Genomic DNA, 18,641 nt, shown 5'->3' on the forward strand with positions numbered 1-18,641 from the left:
CAGATCGAGGTGGAGTATGTAAGATGATCCAATCAAGTTGCTGCGTTTTTATTCCAGATAATGCGCCAACAGTATACAAGGCCATCTCTAAATTACATAAGATTTCTGACTCTATTCATGTAGAGGAAGGTAACTGGTCATTAATGGGATGGTTCTGGAGTCTGTTGTCCGCGTGGGGATGGAAGGTTCTGATAGTCACTGGTGTTGCGTTAGTATTTTTATTTTCGTGCTGTCTCATTGTTCAGTGTGGTCCTGCCTTATGTAATCTCTGCGTTTCAACATGCGTAAGAAGACCACCTGCTTTTAGAGATACGCCACAAGATAGAGCAATGCTGCAACAACACATCAGTGACCTGATGAGCATAGAAATGGACTCTGACACAGAGTGAGTTATTGCCTATGTAAGGGCAAAAGGACGGTCTGAGGTTCTGTAGCGATCCGAACCCGTGAATTCGGTATCGTAGTACTGACACGATTTTGGTACCAATGAACCGCAAATGATCCATCGTATACATGACAGTGTTTTCGCTGCGCAACTAGCATGAATTCACTGGGAAATAGGGCATTTTGTCGTAAGAGTCATGGCATCCATTTTAGTTACGGCATCCATCTTGTTTCTTGCCCTCACATAGTCAATGAACGGACGATGACCCCGGCAGAGTCACCTTGTTAAGGACACGTAAGCTTGAGCCCGAGAAAGGCTGACGCTGCATGACTAGGCAGAATCAAGCTGCCTCCCTTGCCTGAGGCCAGTCCTGCTATACTGGTTCTTGTGTCCGTTGTCCTGACTGAAAGGCCGAAGACGGTAGCCATGCCCGTTTATGATCCATAAACACCTCTTATCCTACATTTCAATCCTTTACACCTGGCTCTGCTCCTTTCCTTCTGGGCTTTTACAATGGGGAGGTTACGATTTTTATGATGGGGAGGATCGGGCGAAGAATGGAGAACTGTCGAGGGGATCTGATCGAATACTGAAAACCTACAACTAATTATTGTTTGATGTCAAATTTACTGTTTGTTTGGGATACCGGGCTGGGCATGAGAAATATTCGTGTAATGTTGCCTAAAGGCGATTTATGTGTATTTAAGGAGTGACCCACTTGATGCAATTTGAACAGTCTCGTAGATTCTGCCTCTGTGTGGTTCCTATGATTTCTGTGTCCCTGCAGTAAATAAACCTTGGTCTTTGACGCCGCCATCGAGAAGCCCGTGTCTCTGTTTATTTGTGCACCGAGACAGGAGGAACTCAGGGGTCTTCTGGTGTTGTTTCCCTGACACCTCTGGACTCTTAAAAGTCCAGAACCTCAGACTGCTGGGCAATGTAGTGCTGGTGGTTCCTGCCGTTCCCCTCACGGCGCTCTGGATTTTGCAGGTAATACTGCCATTCCCCTCACGGCATGCGTTGTTTGCGGGCCCCCATTTGGACTGGGCCCAAAACACATATCAGTGGGCAATGAGCTAACTTGTATCTTTTCCAAACATCGAGTAGTATAGAGAGTAGCCTCTGGATTCATTATTCTGCAGTTGTATGCATCTATTAACTTAGCTAAATACTGTTTACACTGTTCCTTTGGCTCTGATTGCAGGGTCCTGCACAAGTCAAGGAGCATTCTGTTTAACCTTTCCACTTGGGAATTCAACTGTGGATGGTAGGGGAAGTGTACATCTTCCAGTTTAGCTCCAACTGTAATGTTTGGCTGATGAGTTGAGACTCAAAATCATTTCCTTGGTCGGAATTTAGTCAAGTCAACCAACCATAAACCATGAAATATTTCCCCTCAGGCTTAGGCTCTTATAGACACTTTCTAATCTTTGGTTTGAAGTGCGTTGATATATTGTGTAAACCAAGACTGATTTGCATATGGCTGGGTCTAATATGAGGTGGTAATGTGGGCAAAAGAACAATGAGTTGGAAGTGGTTAGACAAATTGCAAGCATTCCTCCCATCACCTTTTGTGTGTTCGATGTACCGTCCTAAGTGGCTACGGGTGTGCTCAGATGTGGGTCCCCTGCTCACTGTGCCAATGTAACCAAGGTGAACCCCAACCAGGACAAACCCGGTCTTGGGTTGCTTGTGTTCCGGTTCAGAAAGGACCTGACTTTGCAGTTTGGGATAGACTGTTCCATTTAGAGTAGGACCAAGATATGATTTGCAGATTTGTGTATCTAACCTGAGGTGGCATGGTGGACTAAAGAAGGCAGTGGCGGCTCCTTCATAGGGGCAAAAGGGCGGCGACTCCCCCAAACCATCACGTCTCACTCTGCATCTAATTGCTACGATATTGCAGCTTTTACATGAATGGAACGATCTCACCAATCATTTTGCTTACATGTAAAAGCTGTAATATTACCCTGCACCAAAAGAGGGCTCCAGGGGCTGTATTGCGCATGTGTCAGGCGTGGGCTGTTACAGCCCGTCCTTTCACATAAGCAATACATATCTGACATGCTGCACTAGCGGAAGGCAGTGCAGAATGTCAGATAATGGTAAATTGGGGACTGTCAGTCATGCGCCCTTATGCCCCATCAGAAGCCACGGTAATGGAAAAGGACAGCATCCCATCCTATTTGATCTTCTGATTGGGCATAAGGTTTTGAGCCTTGCTCTGGCGCCCTGTTTGTTGAATCTGGGCACTTGGGCTGTTTGGAATCGTGATTCGTGATGTGCGTGTTAAGAACTACCTCAGGTAACTTTCACATTGTGTGCATGACTGAAAGCATGTCTATATTATGTGTGCCTGCACCAGTGTATGTGCGTGAGTTTCAACAGAATTGTGTCCGTGTAATACATTAAAAATGTTATGGCAATGCTGCCTGCGTCGCTCTTCCTCGCCCCTTCACTCAGGCAGTGCAGTCTAGGTACAAATCATCAAACATACCAGGGCGCTACGCAGAACATTTTAAACGTTCCACCACCCTCCCACGAACATATTCGGACAGTGCACCATGGAGAACAGATAATACCAGAGATAACGGTGTAGAGCGGACACTGGCCTCCTGATCTAACCTCCCACCAGAGCCTCGGACTCGGGCAGGATTTGTGTGACGGTGACGCTTTAACTTTTACTGGAGAACGCATGGTAGGGACATCTTTGAAAACACGTGGATTAGACAATTACTCTGCGGAGACAAGGTAGGCCATTGATTAATTATCAAAAGGCAGCACGGACGACAAGTAGTTAGGAGGGAGTCAGGGGTGGCCTCAGAGCGAGAGCTGAGCACCAGAGAAGGAGGCCTTGGGTGTGACTTAGCCAGGGCCTCAAAGCCTTGATACCAAGCCATACAGAGAGTTGAAATAAACACATCAAAGACCAGTAACTGGATGTGTGTGCGCGCAAAGGACTGTGTGTCTTTTCAGCCCACGTTATTGCTTTTTGACCAGACTGAAAAACAGACGTACTTTGCCGTAGTTAAAGAAGTGTATCATGGTGCTGCTGGATGCATTACTACTTGCAGCCAATTCAGAGAATAAGTTACATTTCCAGGCAGGCACAGACAGCACTACTTGATCAAACTGAAAAGTAAACAGGTGTCAGAGCTAGTGCTACCAACCAGATGAGATGAATTCTGGTACACATCAGAAACAGAGCATGCTCGCACAGCCATAAACATTTTTGCCTAATGATCCATTCTAACATGACTACTTTTCTAGAGTGTCATCTCTGCTGTATTTCGCTTGAAATAATTATGCTAGCTGCACGATAAACAGCAATTCAGGGTGAAAATAATATTAGTTTAATTTTTAGTCCGAGACAACAATGAATTTTTATCCTGCGCACATTATCTATAATGTAGTTGTAATGCGAGATAGCTAACCCACACTTAGGAAACTTAACAGGATTTTCTTTTTTTTTTACTGTACCTGTATCCATCTTCAGATGATGTCATCATCTTGTTGTGCATTCTCTATGCTTTCTCCATGTTCTGCGGTTCTGCCAACATAAAATATGTACTTTTTTGGCCTATGACCCCCATGCAGATCCAGGAGTGCTTTTACAGAGAATGTCTGATGTGAGTGAAAATCTGCAACTACTCTGTGCACATTAATAATCCTACATCCTGCAGGTTATCCTACTTTGGGTGTCTTTTTAAGGTTGCGTACTGCAAGAGGTTAAGTTATCTTGCTTCACTTGCTTGTTTCAAGATGAGTCAGGCAGTACCGGCTCACCATTTTCAGAGTTCACCAGTCGCCACTGAAAGAAGGATGGGTTGGAATGCTACCCGGAGTGATTTCTAGTGGTGAGGCAAGTTGCAAGCATTCCCACCATCAACTTTTGTGTGTTTTACAAAGTGTTAAGTAGTCAGCAATAACACAGATGTTTAGGATTCCTTTCCAGTCCATCGCTAAGGGCAGAAAATCTACAAATACAAGATCCATTTGGCCAATACTTCCAAGATGTCCTCTGGGGACTGTTGATCTGGGATGGATTTTGCAAACTATGCACTATGGAATGATTTGCCAACTCCTGCCCCTGTAAGGCCAATGAAACCTTTGTTTTGTGAGTTGGACAGTTTTGTTATTCTCCAAATGCGAGTTTTGTTCATGTAGTGCACACAACGCTTGTTTACGATAGCTTGCGAGTAGAATCAGCTCCAAGGTTATTCTACCTTTTTGTAATGGTTTCCCCATTGTACAGGATATCTTTATTCACAGGTACATTATCATTAACATGTTTCGGCCTCTTTAAAGCTATAGGTGGTCACATGCTTGTATAAGGAACCATGGACCTACTCTTGCAATCCCAACTATGTCCCCATAGGTGTGGTAGTGAAGAGTGTGTCGGAAAAATAAGAAAACGTGATACCCCTGTCATCATAGTAAATTATTACACAGAAGCAGGTTATTTCAAATAATGGGTACTCATTTTATCAACTTCAAAGGGATTAAAGTTGAAGTAACCTCCTGATTGCATGTAGATTTCTACATCAGAAGCATCTATCCGTGATCTGTCATAATGGGGCTGGAAAAACAATCTGAGCAGTAGGCACACTGCATGGTGGCTATGCAAAAACTTGTGCAAACCCATTTTGGTAGGGACGCAGGAGCAGTGCAGTCTTAACCCATGGGCCTGCTGGGCAGTTGCCAGGGCCACACGAGCATAAAGGCACCATGCAGACCAGAATTTAACACTAATTTTCCATTAAACATTTTTATTCCTGTGAGTGGTTGTGTAGGCAGGGTCCAGTGCACTGCTTTGCCCGGGGACCTATAATGCTGCTAAGACAGCTCTAAGCGGATGGGGACATCCCCATATTTCATTGTGTTGGAAAAGGAGTTTCGACTAGGAGCAATAGTTTGCCTCTGGAGAACTAACAGATTTAAAGAAAGTACAAACTTTTTCCAAGTCAGGTTACATTTAGGAGGGTCAGGGATAAGAACAGTGCTTAATTTGAGCCAGTGGCTTCCGGTTTTCAGCACCAGCACTTAATTGTCAACATGGGTGCTTGTGGCAGTCTTCCACAAGGTGGCACTGTCTCAGATAACCACAACCACAGTCCATTATTAATTCAGTATGCATTCAAAATTACTACTCCTGCCGCCCAAGCCATTCTTATAAATTTGGGGGCCCGGAATAGTCCAAATTGTCACACTTGTAGGAGTGTGATGGTTAGTAGTTGTGTTGTTACTTCCATTGGCAGCATGGCAGGGGCAATATGGGGTGCAAGCTGCAGTGACCTCCTGAGAAGAGCCCTGGCACATATTTTGTTTTACAAATTAAGCACTGTATAAGGAATAAGGGGTTTAAGCCTAGAAGACTACAACCATCATTGATTTCAGTGTTACACTCTAGAATTCCGCAACTCCTTCAAAAATGTCAGACGAAAACAAATGCAGATTTAAATCTACTCTGTGTTGTTTGAGAGTGAGCCCCTGTGTTATGAGTACTTGTGGAGGTCAGTGGATAGTAGCTGTCATTTTATTCGTTTCTCTATCGAAGAACTGAGAGAACATGTGGCATTACGGATAGGGCTGCGGGCTTTGGATCCGGCGAACCAAGGGGCTCATTATGATGGCGGGTGGACATCAGTCCGCCCACCATCATAGCAGTGCTGGGACTGCCCGTCAAACATGCGGCGGTCCCACCAGCCCAATTAGGATGCGCCCGCCAGTAATGGCGGGCACATCATGGCCTTCTTAACACTGCGGGCGGTGCTGCTGGCTGCAGCACCGTTCGCAATGCCAAAATGCCACGATGTGCATTCCCATGCACAACGTGGCAGGCATCAAGCGGTGCCTGCCACCTTGTGCATGGGAATGTAAGGGGGTATGCAGTGCATCTACACCCTCCCCCCACACTGTGGGGTCCCAAAACAGGCCCCCAAACCCAATCCCTGCCAGTCTTTCCAAGGCGGCATCGCAGCCATGGAAAGGCGTCTGGCCACACACATCCTAATATGGCAGACAGTGCCTGCTAGGCACTGCCACCATATAAGTGGCCCTGCTCCGCCCGCCAGGCAATCAGCGCGATTGCCACCCACGGTAAAGCAGTGGACGGACTTTGTGTCCGCTGCGATACCCACTGCCATCCTTATATGACGGTGGGTAAATCTCAATGTGATGGCGGAACGATCGCCACGTTCCGCCATCGTAATGAGCCCCCAAGTTCCAGCCTCTGCATCGGCTCAACCCTCCGTGGTTCTTGGCAAATCAATATCTGTGTGTCCTAATTAAAAGTAAGAAGAATGTGAGGTTGTACAATGTGACTGGTGCTCCAAAAACCTCGAGTCGTATTTGCACTGTTTAAAACTGCAAAAAATACACTTCTTTCTCCCAGCCATGTGTTTCTTCTTATTTTTAATGTGAACACTGTAATTGAAGTTGTCAGAGTCTGAAAAGCAGGAATCCCTTGATCATTTACGAGAACGCAAGCATTTCAGTAAACAACATGCTAGTGTTTCCCTGTACTTCATGTCTGCTACTAAAGCATACACAATGTGAAAAATCACATTTGTTGGCCAGCTTCGGTGCAAGGATTTTTAAGTCCGAAGCAAAAAGGTATGTTTGTATTTGTTGTAAAATTGTTAGCCGAAGTGTTTCCCCAAAGGGAGTTTTTGCGTTCATTTGAACTCTGATTCATTAGGGTGTATTTTCCTAACCATTTTTATTTCGTTTTTTTAAACAATTTAATAACAATCAATGTGAGTAAATAAGACATGAAATACCATGCCATGGTTAGGTCTCCTAATGAAAAGATTATTCATATATATATTTTGATAACACGTAATAAAAAGGCAGCAATAGAGCAGGAAGAACTGTGAAGACTTAAATTGAGTGAGTTACAATAAAAGGCACAACATTTAACAACAGGTTTCAAAACAAGTCAAGAAGTCAGGCTTTAGTTAAAACACTTGTATTTACAATGCTGTTCATATTTAATGCATGCACAAAGGATATTTATCACAATAAAACCTGCCCTTTTGGCTTTACTTGAATGCAGGAGAAAAAATAGAAAAAAAACACTATTGCTTTCAGTAGACAAATACATACAGGAAATAAGAATTGAATGCAGTGGTTAATTTGTAAAGAAAAAAGGGGCGGGGCTCTCCTCAGGAGCAGCTTTCACCAATGGATTTCTCCTGTTAGCGCCACCTAAAACATAACCAACTCCTAACCATGAAAGTGGGTGGCCAGAGCCAGCCGCGGTCGGTAGTGGGAGTAGCTGCCAGGCGGTGCGTGGGGAGGGAGAGGGGCAGGGTGGGGGGTAGTAAACTATGGATTACGGAGGTTTACAGGTAAGTAAACATATAAATGAATAAAACGAATTTCGTTGCTTGTACTGCATAGCATTTGGGGATGCAGTGCGCGCAACAAAATTAATTTTATTAATTTATATGTTTACTTACCTGTAAACCTCCATAATCCATAGTTTACTACCCCCCACCCTGCCCCTCCCCCTCCCCACATCACCGCCCGGCAGCTACTCCCACTACCGACAGCGGCTGGCCAGAGCTGCCAACTTCGGTGCTGGTGAACCAGGTTCAAGTCTCAGCATCAGCTCAACATCCTGTGATTCTGGACAAATCACTTAATCTCCCCGAAAATTAATGTGTTGTTAACTGGTGCTCATGAAAAGTGCTGGTGTTGTGGATTAAGTGCCGGTGAGCATCAGAAACCACTGGCTCAAATTAAGCACTGATTGAATGTGACAAACATTATGAAAACTAAGTTTGTCCTCATGTAACGTAACTGGTGCTATGTAAAGCGCTCTGATACCTGATTGGATTCGGGTCAAGTTTGCGCTATATAAAACTCTGCAAAAAAAAAAAAAAGAAAAGAAAGTGTACTTTGAGATGCAAAGGCAAAATATTCCTTCTTTTGCTTGTGGTCTCTGTCTCGTGTAAATATGGGAACAGACCCATGGGGTTTTCTGGCACTACATGTGCACCATCTTTCTCTGTATTAAAGAAGTAAGAATCTGCAGTGCCTTCTGTAATACCAAACTGCCCCAGGGCACAGAAAGTGCACGCACATACTTGTTACACCCCCAGTTGTATGAGAGGCAGAAAAAGTATGGTGAAACTCTTCATCTTCATTACGTTTCCTTACATTATGTTTCCTTGCTGAAACCTTCCTTATCTGGAATTTGACTTCTCACCAACCCTTCTTCACTTTAAATATTTGTATTTGCTTATTAACCTAAGGTTTGCAAATCTCACCAAAGATTGCTAGGGCCCTTTAGATACAACTTAACACTTTACATTGAAAATAAGAACAAGGAACAGATACATTTATATTAAGAAATGGTTGCATGGAAACAGTGGAGAGAATTTGAAGGAGACAGATGAAACAGGGGAGAATTATCCTGAATATTTTGGGAAATATGCAAAGAAGCAAAAAAGACCAGTGAAGTATAACAAACAATGATCATAAACCATTAACAGATTTGCCAGTAAAGCATTCCAATTTGTTCAGAAAGAGATGAAACAGGCTGATTTTTTTTATTTTTTGTATGGGCAAGTAGGGTGAGCTCAGTTCTAGTATTCAGGGGTTAGGAGTGCCATGCAGAAGTATTAGTTCCAGTGAAGGATCAAGGGACGTGTTGTGTGGGTTAGAAAGAGGCAAAATAAAGCCAACTTCCTACTTTTTCTCCACTGTTTAGCAGGAAGATTCTATGGCCATATTAGGGAAATACTGGGAGAGTGCTGCCTGCCTAAGTTCTTTTGCATAAACTGCATCCAATTTCTAAAATTAAGTACTGGGATTAGACGAACAAAAACAAGGCTAAATCTTGGTTTTCCATGAACATAAACCCAGCGAATCCAATTCACAGAAGTAAATTCAGTCATAAACATACGATTTTGACCGAATTTAACTTTTCTACATGTGCCAGCAATCCGCAAACAAATTCTTGGCATCCGTTTATGCATTTAGGAGTGCAGATTGCTCAGCCATTAGTGCACAGACATCTGCACTTTTAAATCCCATTCAGGCAGTGGGAAGTGTGCATTCCAAGGCATGGTTTGCCTTGAACGTTTGGGCACTCCTATCAACATGTACATTTGTGATATTTTCCAAACATTCCTTGCCCACTTTCCACCCTGGCAATTGTTGGAGAGATACTCATGCAAAGGGATGAAGTTATTCAGGGGAAAAAAGTTTTCCTTGTGAAAAAAAGACAAAATGCACTTTTAGCTGATGAAGCTCCATTCCTCCTGTGCAAACTTCTCCACTATGGACACTTCCACTCAAGGTAAATAGGCGCCCTCGGAATAATCACATGCCATTCCCAAAAGTGAACATTGAAACCTATAACTTGTGCCACATTCTACGCATGCATCTGGGAGAATTTATGAGCCCCATAAAATAATAAATCTGCATCTTCATTGAGGCATAAATCTAAGGGTAGCAGATCTACTACCGTTTGTGAATAGGGCCTACCGTAACTATTGAGTTTTTAAAATTGGACATTTCCACCTCAAAGTGACAGGGCGTTGTGCAATCTTTTTACCCATCCAGGCACCATTAAGAAAGAAAGTGGATATTGTGAAAAGGAATTTGTTTTGTTTTTTAAGAAAGTAAAGCCCGGCAGCTGTAACTTGTAAAACGTCTGCCAAGACTTCCAGACATTCCGGATACATTAACGCACAGCAAATAATAGTTGCCAGATTTCCAAGTTAATTTGGGGACATTGTGGTTATATAAAGCTCCTTGGGGGTGGGGGACAAATTACTAGAGCCTGGAAGTAACAAGATGTGGCGGTGTAATTACAGCAGTGAACCCTGAGTTCACTAGGAGACAGTGGCCACCCAGCTCAGCTTGGCTTCTTAGCATAGCTGCCGCAGAGCTTGCCCATGCAAAGCAGATCCTATCACCAGCACTAACTGGAACATGCATTGCCTGCAAGCAGTGTTTTAAATGGAAAAAGAAAAGTGCCTGTACTCACCAAATTGATTGAGGGGCTGGTAGGGGCGTGGCTTCGAGGCAGGTATTTAATAATAGCGTCATTTTTTTATTTAATGCAAAAGTTCCCTAGTGTCCTTCGGCTAATTGGTGTTTTTAGCTGTTTTATATAGTGCGAACTTGGCAAAAGGGCATTAAAGCTTTTTACTTGAGAAGTAGAAGTTTTACATGAAAACATACCTTTTTGTTGTTTTTATGGCACGGGGAAATTGCCCAGAATAACAGGATTGGATTTCAACTCCCTGTGCCATAAAAACAAAACAAAGTATGCTTTTGTGTGGAACTTGCACTTCTCATTTAAAGTGCTTTAATACCCTCCTGCCAAGTGTGCGCTATATATAACTGCAAACAAAGTACAAATTGCGCACTGTACACATGAGCCGAACTTGGCCAAAGACGTTGCGCTCTCTGACAGTCAGTGGCGAGTGTGTTCCTGCACTGCAGCCTTACACTCTAACTGACAGCACAAAAGTTCCGAAGTGAGGACCTCTGTCCGTCAGGTCACATCTTCTTACTCCTGCCACGTTGTCAGTTAGATTGTAAGGCAGCAGCAGCAACCTAGCGCAGGAATACACTCACTGTTAACTGTCAGAGCACCTCACAGACTCGCTCCCTCTAAATGTATTCAGCAGCACCTGCGCTGCATAAAATCCCACACCCCAGAGCCCTACCCCAACATGCCTCTAGGAGTACCGGTGCTCTCTTGACACAAAGAGAAGTTCCGGTACTCTAGGGGAGAAAATTGAAAAGTGCCTGGTACTCAGTACCGGTGAGTACCGGCCCATTTAAAGCACTGCCTGCAAGCCAGTTGAAAATAAACATAACGGAAAATGTAGTACTCGTGTTCACCCTGAGGAGTATCTTGCTCCTGAATGAGAGGGGGTTTAGTCACAAAGGCATTTCAGAGCATGCAACGTAGTATTCTTTTATGTACCATTACATGCGTTTGTGACGTAGCCTCAAAACACCTGCAATGGGAATAACATGAAAGTATTGATATATAGCAAGGTATGATTATGTAAAAGAGTATTTCTGTTGTATTATACTAAAAAATGCTCTCTGTGAATTGGCTTTCAAGTGCTAATTGTTAGTCAAAATAGTATTCATACGAGGAGGGGCTCCTTTCGAAACAATATTTTGGGACCCCGTACCTAAAGCTAGGATTATATTCCAATAGGATACATGAACTCTGCAAACATCAACGCCATAACACAACACAACATCAAAATAAGTAGAGAGAGCAAAGTATATCGTAAATCCTTAACTGCAAGCTAAGTGTGAGCTAAGCGCCAGGGTTGTGAGGAAAAAAGCAGGGGAGGAAAAAAGCAGAAACTGAATGTTGCTTGCATGACCGCAGGTCCGAGCTCGTCCCATCACATTTGTCACCTCTACCAGGGAGGGAGAGGGGGCCCCTTTCATTTTAAAAGGTTGACATGCCCAAACCACTGCAAATAGAAATACAGGGTTTTCTGACACTGCGTGTTTTTGAAAGAGAACTGTGAGGGCTCTGGGCGCCAAGGTAACAGCGTTCCTACAAGAACATATATTCAACTCCTCATTACCTCAGATCACCACCTTTATTAGCTGCGAGCACGGACTCCGATCGAGAGGATGTAGCGTACGTACAGCCACAGCTGCCGACCTTGGAACTGGGGAGCCTCATGGTTCCATCCTCGGCATCAGCTCAACATCCTGTGATTCTAGGAAATCATCTCATCTCCCCGTGCCCAAAAAACGAATGTGACCTTCCTAGCCAAAAAGAACTGGTGCTCGTGCAAAGCGCTTCAGTAGCTTAGTGTCGAGTCCTGCTGGCTCGTGCTCGGAAATAAAAGCTAAAATAAAGTTTACAACGCGGCATCACGACTGTTATCCGCACACTCGGATCGCCGTGGTAGATAATGAGCTTGGGGAAGTCGCGCGGCATAGAATTGATTTCAGAACCAGCCTCGTGACTGCTCTCACCTGATGGCCGGATGCGCTCGCGCCTCGGCTTCGAATATCCACACCGACCGCGGGCTGCTGAAGAAGTCCTGTGCTGGCGCAGATGGTTTTGTCCTGGAGCTCGCGGAGTGCCCCTCCTCCTCCTCTAATGTATTTTTTTCAACCGTTCATCTCGCGGGATACAGAGAGCATCCTGTGAAAAAAGATTGGTGAAGAGAGGAAGGATAGGCATGAAATTCAGGAACTCGGATAACTTGGCACAGGCGTTTGGGATGTCCTCCCGGGCGCGCTTACAAACCATTATCAGCATTCTCGGTAGGATGCAGCTGTAGGCAGAGCTTAATTGGTAAAAAAAAACATACAAGAAGGACCCTCGTCAGGAGGCCACTAACCAACCATGTTTCAGACTGTCCTAGGAGTTGGTGTTGATAATTAAGGGCCAGTGCCAGGACCCGAAACAACCAGTTCAAATTAAGCACTGGCTGTCGGCCAACTTCGAGTCTCACAGAATGTTCATCACCACACAAGCCACTGGAAGCCACTTGTTTACAAAAGTGATTGTAGGAGAGCAGGGTATTTGCAAAAGTAAAGGTCGCACAGCAGCCAGCTCTATACATATGTCAACAATAGACCTGCTCATAAAACACGTTCCTGTTGTCGAGGAGCCCCGAGTTGTACTTTGTTGTCTCCACTGGGAAAATATTTTTCTTTGTGACGCATCTCCTTTCAATGTACCCCACGACATGTTGGTGTGTTATTTTTCCCTTTACCACACTGGAAGTAAATTGACTCCAGCACTTTTCTGGAGCAAATCTTCAAAAATGTACGAGGAGGAAAAGGGTCAGAGAAGAGTCCAAGAATGTCTACAAAGACACAAGCTGGCGGGCATTTCCAAACTCCTGCTGAATCATCGCTGAGCCACCAACGCCACACTCCTTTCATGGGGTTTACTACTGCAAAATGTACAAAGTTGCAACGTACGGTTCGTTATGCAGTGCCAAATGCTAAGAATCATGTGATAGATACTAGATAGGCACACATTTTTGGCCATAAATTTGACTTTGTTTATTGGGCCCATAGTATCAATATATTATGGGATGGAGGAGCACAATATAAATACAAATAGCTCCCTTATATTTTTTTTATTCAGAGTGGATTGTGACATGGGGCAGTAAAACAAAATAACACAACAAATTTCCCATTTTTTAGGCCTACTATTTCACTGCTGGACTGTGAGCTAAAAGCAGCCCTGAAACATGTGTTAATCCTAGTCCATTATTATACTGAGGAAGCACAGCAAAACAGTCCATCCCCCTCCAGGAAGGCGTCGGTTATGCCACCAACAAAATTTGAAACAACATTTGACATCACATTTTCCAACAAGCATTTGCAATGCATTAGGTCTCGCATTTACGCGAGTTTGAGCTATTGACATTGCACATAACAATGCCTATTGGCATTGTCATTTACAATGCCAATAGCTTAAACTCGTGTAACTGCGAGACCTATTGCATTGCAAATGCTTGTTTTTCTCGGCGAACTAGCATTCACTTGGAAATCTTTCCAGAGAGGCCATGGACTGCATGGGCCTGGAACTAGTTGGCGTTGGCGGTTTTACACCAGCGAGAAACTGTGCGTGTTCTGTTCAGTATTAGGGCAAGTGGATGCATCAGAGAGGGTTCAGAAAGTTTAAACTACCTACAGTTCGTCAGAAACGACGGAAGTCTAGGGATGTACATCAGACTCGCAGTTACCAGTCTGTTCTAGAAACTGTTGGGCAGTGATGTTTTAAAAATCTGATTACGTAGACTCTCCTCCGTGTTCTGATCATTGAACTGAAACCTGCAATCGCCATAAAAACCCGGCAGCCAGGAATGGAATTGTTTTAGTGTCCGGTTTTTGTAATGGCCTGTAAACTGGGGATTAACTTGTCTCCTGCTTCATCAGCCAGAGGCTTTAAAGTAGCGAGATAATCTTCCGAGCGGTGTGACCTCTGAAGGTCGTCTTCTGGCCGGCCTTTTAATGCTCCGCCAGCTCGTGAAGAGACAGAGGGTGGGGGGGGGGGGGGGGAGATGGAGACATTCAGGCTGGCAAATGGTGAGCACTTTCGCGGCCGCTTTGATGTTCTCAGTGGCCGCGCGGCTCACTGTGAACATCAAAGCGGCCGCGAAATGATCACGCAGGCTGCCAAAGGGTGCGCGCGCCCGGTGCACATGCACTGTATTTGGAGGCCTGCAAGCACTAGTTTGCACTTCCAAATCCCCCTGTTTCCAAAAGCTCTCGCGAGAGCAGCGCTAAAGCGCTGGCTCAGGCGAGACCTAGAAATATTCTTTGGATAAAAAAAAGCCCCCTTTAATGATAAAAATAAAAAACGGTCATAAAGCTGTAACACAAGTTTTTGACCTCTGCTAGGTGGTGCATCGCTCAGCCATCTCACCCTTCCAGCCCTATAAATACAACTTTGTTAGTTGGGAAATTCTAGAATTGCAGTCTATTGTTTTCAGACTTCAAATATTTTCAGTTTTAATTATTCACAACGATATCATTGTTACTCATTTGACTGCTCGTTGTTGCACGCCTAAGGTGGATTTTGGCCATACATTCATTGGTAGAGGTGCCAAATCAATTATTGATTTTATTCTTATCCCCAATCATCACGCTAATTATGTGAAAGGTTACAAAATTCATAAAAATACCATGAGTGATCATTTGGCCATCAGTGTGAACATAGCCGTGGCTAACAGCGCATCTCGAAAATTATGTACCAGTATGGCATGGTTGCAGAACATCGAGTTGGGCAGGAAGAACGGCTATGCCATACGATGGGCTAGCCGGGACCCTGCAGAGCTCAATAAAGAAATAGTTTCCAAGGCAATAGATCCAATTACAATATGTCTAAGTGATAACCCGTCGCATGACGATGTCCTAAAAGCTTTTGACTGTATCACCAAGGTTGTGAAAAGCACATTGTCCAGGGAATGCAGAGGTACAGGTAATCCTAGGAAGGGATGGTTCGACCAGGATTGCACCAGATGTTATTCAAATCTGAAGAAAGCTCTGCATAGACCCGAAAGAGACAGCAGTGAGATTAGGGCCTGCAGGAAATTGTATAATGCCGCAAGAAAATCCAGGGTGAACAAATTGAAAGACAAGGTTTGGAGAAATCTTTCTGAGGCCGCCGAGAGAAAAGACAGCTCCAAATTTTGGTCGGCTGTGAACGCCCCATTTTTAGTTAATAACTTGGAAGAACCAACTATGGAGGTGGCAATCGACGAGAGAACCTGGCTAGATTTTTTCTCCAATGTGTATTCAAGAGAGGGTGACGGGGTGTCCACTGACGAGGAACAAGATACTGCTAGAGGGAAACAGAAATTCAGGCCTGTCAACCTTCACATTTCACTTCAGGACGTTAACGCGGCAGTGAAGGACAGTAGCGTAGGCAAGGCCGCGGGCCCAGATGGGATACCTATAGACCTCTATAAATCAAACCTTGAGGTGTGGGGTCCCATCCTGACAAGGGTCCTACAAGCCTGTTGCGAAAAAGGCTTTTATTGAGACTTGGTCAGAATCGATCATAGTTCCCATTTTTAAAAAGGGTGAGCGAGGGAACCCCGCCTGCTACCGCCCAATATCCCTGCTGGACTCCCTAATGAAGATCGCCGGTAGAATTGTCATAGATCATTTACAAGCATGGGCAGAAGAAAACGACATTTTAAGCAATGTGCAATATGGTTTTAGAGCTTGGTTAGGTACTAATGAGCAGATCCTGAATCTTAGTATATTAATTGGTAAATATACACAGGCAAAGCCAGGGAAACTCTACCTGGCTTTTGACGACCTCACAGCCGCTTTCGACTGTGTAATACATGACAAGCTGTGGGAAGTCCTTAATGCGTTAAAAGTCGACCCTGTGATAATACTTTTCTTGAGACAGCTGTATTCTGGCGCAAGGGCAAAAGTCCATTATGGACTGAAGGGCGAGTGTTCTGCATCTTTTAGGCTGGAGAGGGGCGTCAGGCAAGGTTGCGTTTTGGCACCTCTCCTGTTCTCACTCTATACAAACGCCCTGGAACAGGAGTTGGTGTCACACACCAGGGATCCCCCGAGGGTAAATGCACGCCCGATAGCCTCCCTCCTTTACGCCGATGATGCGGTGCTCATGGCTCGCACACAGGTTGGCCTCCAAAGGGCTTTTTCTTTTTATACGAGTTTTATTGATAGGCTGGGCCTGAGGTTAAATGCTAAGAAAAGTTTTGTCATGGCCTGCGGGGGGACCACTAATAAAGCCAGAAGCTATCAGGCGGGTGGAGATAGGGTGGAAAGCATTGACCGGTTCAGCTATCTGGGCGTCCTTTTTAACAGAATCGGCACATGGGCCGCAGCAGTCAAGGCCAGAAGCCTACTTTTTATGAAGTCTATTGCCGCTTTAAAAAATTTCTCGAAAAAACTGCGGAAAAGGCCGCCCGTAATACTACTAAAAATGTATCAAGCGAAATACATCAGCACAGCCATTTACGGGGCGGCCATTTGGGGCTTCCATGATTGTGCTTCGTTACAATACATTGAAAACGGGTTTTTAAGGTATATCCTGGGGGTCCCAGCTAGCACTTCAGTTTTTAACTGCCACAGCGAGCTCGGAGTTGTCTATATTTCTGACTTAATTAAAATCCAACCAATCTTGTTATGGCACAGAATTTGGACTTCAGTTAGCACCGGCTTAAATAGGGACATTATAATGGACGCCATGAGTTTGGATAATGCGGACAAAATACCCTGGCTCAAGTATGTCAAAAAGTTCATGCATGATATTGGTCGCCCAGACTTTTATTTTTTACCTGAAAATATGAATTCTTTCAATCGAAAGGACCTCAAAAAAACTTGCATGACTCACTTAGAAGAAGTCAGGCTAGCCCAAGAATTGAATAAAATCACAGTGATTAATCACCAAATTATTACTGTAACATGCGAGATCCAACCATACCTAGCATGGGTTGCAGGAGGTTATGACAGATATTTGCTATCCAGATTTAGATTTGGGTCTTTTTATCGCCTAACCACCCACCCTAAAACTAATGATTGGTCGAGGGAACTTTGCTGCTGCCCATGTGACAACATTTCACCGCAATCTACTATACATGTTATTTTATTTTGTAAATGTTATATTAATGAAAGGCGCAGATGGTTGATTCCCTTTTTAAAACAAGGTGGATGGAGGCAATGCCGCCCTGCACTTATGTATTTACAGAAGCTGGAAAACTGTTATTGCATTGGTTCAGTGTTGGGTTTTTTAAAGGGCATGTTACGAGCTAGAAAATGTGTAAATAATTAAATCTTCAAATTCGACACAGGTTGGAATCAGTCAGGGAGACATTACTTGTTCATGAAACTTTCCCTCTTTTGGATCAGATGTATTTTATGAATATATTTTTATCATCTCTTACACGTTCTGTATTTACAGTATAACGATGTATCTTATATGTAACCAATGCTTCTATTTTTAGCCGCTGTTTTTATTAATATGTTTGCTTTTATGATTTTAGTTCTCAAAATCGAATAAAGCTTGGTTTGATTTGATTTGATTTGAATGATATATCAGGAGGCCACATCAGAAAACTGACTGAGAAGCAGCAAATACTGGCCAGGTGGTATTCTTTCAGAAGAGTAGTATTTCAGTTGACATGTTGTAAGAAACTTCCCTAATTGCAGGGGCCACATCACTTGGAAAGGGTTCGTATTTATGCTTGTTTTGGCTGCATCCCGTTGAAATCTGCTCCCGCCCTTTAAATTCGACTTAAAGCACTACTGTTATCGATCAGAGCTGTTAAAGTTCCCAGTTCCCATACACGTTATGAGAGTGCCACATCGCTGTGCAATTACAAATCCATTGGGAATTTCAGTGGCAGGGTGCAATACTCTACAGTACCACAGATAGATATATCTATCAGTGGTTGACCTTCATATTGCAAAACAATCCCTGCTGGTGGTGCATTAACCACCAAATTTAGGTTGCCCAATTTGTAACAGACCTTGAAACAAAAGGGAAAATAGTGCAAATATCATCACTCGTCAAAGAGTGATGGCATTTGTAAGTGTTGTAATAAATATCCAATTTAATGATACTCAATTCACCAGCTTCATAAGGATGCAATTCTGATCCTGCCTTGTTGGTAATCAAACTTTTGACCATCAGATCGTTGCAGATGTCAGTGAAAAATGTCCCCATTATGATCTCAGATGGTGGTTAATTTGCCCAATGAATCTGTGAAGAACTTAGGGCCCTATTACGATGGCGGGC

At 43.9% G+C, this 18,641-nt stretch overlaps 1 protein-coding gene across 2 annotated transcripts in view; it reads right to left on the reverse strand.

Annotated features, from left to right (window-relative positions):
- LOC146812191 (C3a anaphylatoxin chemotactic receptor-like) overlaps positions 1-12,631 on the reverse strand; it is a 119,567-nt gene extending 106,936 nt beyond the window's left edge. Inside the window, exon 1 of one of the 2 annotated variants that reach the window (XM_085619208.1) lies at positions 12,368-12,631. The gene's annotated coding sequence lies outside the window, so the exon portion shown is untranslated. Of the gene's footprint in view, positions 1-11,967 lie in introns of both variants that reach the window. The other variant, XM_085619209.1, reaches the window with a different exon arrangement.
- Positions 12,632-18,641: the final 6,010 nt, after the last annotated feature.

This window comes from Triturus cristatus, chromosome 7 (genome assembly GCF_964204655.1).
Source record: "Triturus cristatus chromosome 7, aTriCri1.1, whole genome shotgun sequence".
NCBI classification, from domain to species: Eukaryota; Metazoa; Chordata; class Amphibia; order Caudata; family Salamandridae; genus Triturus; species Triturus cristatus.